The sequence below is a fragment of the Triticum dicoccoides genome, chromosome 2A (assembly GCF_002162155.2).
Source record: "Triticum dicoccoides isolate Atlit2015 ecotype Zavitan chromosome 2A, WEW_v2.0, whole genome shotgun sequence".
Taxonomy (NCBI): domain Eukaryota; kingdom Viridiplantae; phylum Streptophyta; class Magnoliopsida; order Poales; family Poaceae; genus Triticum; species Triticum dicoccoides.
Genome location: NC_041382.1, coordinates 388770857 through 388775273, shown reverse-complemented (window position 1 = coordinate 388775273; position 4417 = coordinate 388770857).

Sequence of the window (4417 nt, the reverse complement as noted above, 5' to 3'; positions counted from 1 at the left end):
GCAGGAAAACAAGTTGGAGGAAGTCATCCTGTGAAGAACATTATGACCACAAGAAGACTGCTCGAGCTACTTCATATGGATCTCTTTGGTCCCAGTGCCTACAAAAGTCTCGGTGGTAACTCATTTGGTCTAGTCATAGTTGATGATTTTTCAAGATTTATGTGGGTGTTCTTTCTTGATGATAAATCGCAGGTCCAAAAGATCTTCAAGAACTTCGCTAGGAAGGCCCAAAATCAATTTGAAGTGAAGATCAAGAAGGTTTGAAGTGACAATGGAACGGAGTTCAAGAATGGAAATGTGGATACCTTTCTTGACGAAGAAGGGATTTCAGACGATTTCTCAGCTACGTACACACTTCAACAAAATGGACTTGTTGAGAGGAAGAACCGGACTCTTATTGAGATGGCGAGAACGATGCTTGATGAGTACAAGACGCCAAAACCCTTTTGGGCAGAAGCTGTTGAGATAGCTTGTCACGCAACAAATCGCTTGTATCTTCACAAGCTACTCGACAAAACGGCATATGATCCTCTCACCAGTAACAAAACCCCAAGTTGGATACTTTCGAGTATTTGGCTCAAAGTGCTACATTCTTGATAAGCATCGTCATTCTAAATTTTCTCCTAAATATCATGAGGGTTTCCTACTTGGTTATGGCTCAAACTCTCACACTTACCGTGTCTACAACAATTTCACCCGAAAGGTTGAAGAGACGGTAGATGTGAAGTTTGATGAATCTAACGGCTCGCAAGTAGAGGAATTGCCAATTGATGTAGGAGATAAAGACCCTTCGGAAGCAATCCAAGACTTGTCTATTGGCAAGATTCGTCCAACGGAGGTGAAGGAGAGTACCTCGTTCGTCCAAGTGGAAGCTTCTACCTCATGGCAAGGTGAACCAAGAGTTGACATGGAAGCATCCACAAGTGGGACACGCCAAGATGAAGAAAACGAGGAAGTACACAAAGATGAACCTCATCAACCTCCTTCTCCACCTCGACAAGAGAACGACAATGTAAACAAGGAAGAAGGCCAAGAAGAAGAACGAGATGATGAAGAAGATGCTCCACCCCGACCCAAACAAAAGCTCCCATGAGTTCGAGCAAGAGTCTCAAGAGACCATCCCATCGAACAAATCTTCAATGATATCCAAACCAGGAGAATCACTCGCTCTAAAACTCGTTTGGCTAATTTTTGCGAACATTATTCATTCATCTCTAGCATTGAACTTATGAAGGTTGAAGAAGCATTGGAGGATCCAGATTGGATAAATGCCATGCACGAAGAGCTACACAATTTTGAGAGAAATCAAGTGTGGACATTGGTTGAGAAGCCCGACAACAACCACAACATCACCAGTACCAAATGGGTGTTTCACAACAAGCAAGACAAAGATGGACAAGTCATTCGCAACAAAGCATGTCTCGTCGCCCAAGGCTACCCTCAAGTCGAAGGTATGGACTATGGTGAGACATACGCCCCCGTTGCTAGACATGAGTCCATCCGCATCTTACTTGCCTATGCTAATCACCATGATATCACCTTGTACCAAATGGACATAAAAATGCTTTTCTAAATGGAGAAATAGAGGAAGAAGTTTATGTTAAACAACCTCCCTGCTTTGTTAATCCTAAGAAACCCAATCATGTGTACAAACTTCACAAAGCTCTTTATGGTCTTAAACAAGCTCCGAGCATGGTATAAATGCTTGACCAAGTTTATTGAAAAGGCTTTGAGATTGGAAAGATTGATTCTACTCTTTTTACTAAAAGGGTTAATCGTGAATTATTTGTGTGCCAAATTTATGTTGATGATATCATATTTGGTTCAACTAACCCTCATTTTAGTGAAAAGTTTGGAAAGCTAATGTCGGAGAAGTTTGAGATGTCTATGATGAGTGAACTCAAGTTCTTTCTTGGGTTGCAAATCAAGCAAACCAAGGAAGGCACCTTTGTTTCTCAAAGAAAGTACACCAAGGACTTATTCAAGAAGTTCAACATGCAAGAAAGCAAAGGTATGAAAACTCCCATGCCTACTAGTGGACATCTTGACTTGACCAAGGATGGCAAAGCAGTTGACCAAAAGGTTTATCGCTCTATGATTGGTTCATTGTTATATCTATGTGCCTCCTGTCCCGATATTATGCTAAGTGTGTGCATGTGTGCACGATATCAAGCGGCCCCCAAAGAATGTCATCTTAAGGCTATGAAAAGGATAGTGAGATACCTAATTCACACACCAAATTTTGGCATTTGGTATCCTAAGAGGTCTTTTTTTGATCTTCTTGGCTATTCCGACTCGGACAATGCCGGTGACAAGGTTGATAGAAAGTCCACTTCGGGTACTTGTAAATTTCTTGGTAGATCTCTTGTGTCTTGGTCCTCCAAGAAACAAAACTCGGTATCCTTATCCACCGCCGAAGCGGAATACATTGCCGCCGGTTCATGTCGTGCTCAATTACTTTGGATGACCCAAACTCTTAAAGATTATGGGATCTATGTGAAACATGTTCCATTGCTTTGTGACAATGAAAGTGCTATTAAGATTGCTCATAATCTCATGCAACATTCTCGAACTAAGCATATTGAGGTTCGTCATCATTTCATTCGAGATCATGTTGCCAAAGGGGACATTGATCTTAAGCATGTTCGTACCGATAAGCAATTGGCGGATATATTCACCAAACCGCTAGATGAGAAAGTATTTTGCCGTTTGAGAGGTGAATTGAACATCCTTGATGCTTCAAACTTGGAGTAGAAACTCCATTTGGATATATGCAAGGCTTGAGCCTTTGACTAATCCTTGATGTTTCTCTTATGATGATGATCACATGTCTTGGATATACTTGCACCCTTGCATGCCATCTAACCTTTGTTGGTACTTGGATGAATCAAAATCTATGAGATTTCAAATCACTCACATCTTGAGCAATCTCTACGTCACCAAGTCTCTACAATATGGTGGTTGAAGACAAGGAAGCATGAAACCCTTCAACATATCCTTTGACCATTTCTATATATCAAATTTCATTTGGTATCAAATTCATGACTGTCATCTTGGATACACAAGTGCTCTTCCTTGCTAGACTAACCCATGTAGGTAGATGAAATCAAACTACAAGTGGTGCTCCCAATCATTGATGAGCTACTTCAACCTTGAGCATCTCACACAAGTTCAACTACATGATCAAGTTCAACACCACCACCCTAGGTATGTTATTCCATCTTAGAGAAGATTTACCCCAAGTCATGGGTCAAAGCAACTCAACAAGATGCGAATACATCAAATGCTTAAATGAAAAAATGGTAACCCCATTTTGAGCTTAAACGATGATTATGACCTACGATCAAGTGTTCCCACTTGACTCCTCGGTCAATATACTCTAACATAGGTGACTTTGTCGCCGACCAATTTTGGATGAAGTTCCCTAGTGTCTCTCTGTGTCCTTGCATACTTCATCTAGATTTCTTTTCTTTGTGTTGTTCCGCATTCCCTGCATCCAATTTATTGCAAATCCTTCAGCTAATTTCTTGCAAATCTTTGTGAGATCTTATTTGCCTAGTGAGCTGAGGTGACAAATGTTCTCTCCGTGTTGAACTTGATCACACCGGTCTGTTGCTTTCGGTCAAACCGAACCATTTCGGTGCCCCCGAAGAATACAACTCGGTGTTACCGACTTCACTGCACAGAAGACAATTTTCCACTTGCATCCTGCATTTTTACTCCAGCTCCACTCAATGATTCTTGTCCTCTACCAGCATCACACTCTATATGCTACTTTGCTTTGTGACTCAAGGACCAAACCTATTTTGACTCACAATCCAGAAGATCCCTTCTTGGAAATTGATGTCAAAGGGGGAGAGAGAGATCACATCAAAGCTTAATCACTTCAAAAGGGGGAGAGTACTTCAAAAGGGGAGAATGCTTAATCGCATCAAACACACACACACACACACAGAGAGAGAGAGAGAGAGAGAGAGAGAGAGAGAGAGAGAGAGACCCCATATGCTTGGTGCTCAAGAGGAGACAAGTCACAATGTCTCTAGAGGGGAAAGACATGTTAGTTTATTATGTTTTTGTGCTCTGATCCTCTTTCCCCTATTCTTTTCTGTTTTTGTGCTCTGATTCTCTTTTCCCTATTCTTTTCCATTATCCAATATAAGATTCAGGGAGAAAGACTTCTAGGTAAGGAAATCTTTGCCTTTGGGGACATGTCTATATCCAATTGGAGTACCTAGTACTCAGTCTCTACATGTCATCCCGGTCTTGGTACTCTTGTGGTTTGCAGCTCTTGTTTAGTAGACGTATCTGTGTTATCTAACCTTGTTTACTCAGCTTAATCTCCTCCTAAGCCATCTTAAGACCACAAGGTAAGTATATGCATCACATTCATGTGCATGACGATCTCTTGCTAATGTAC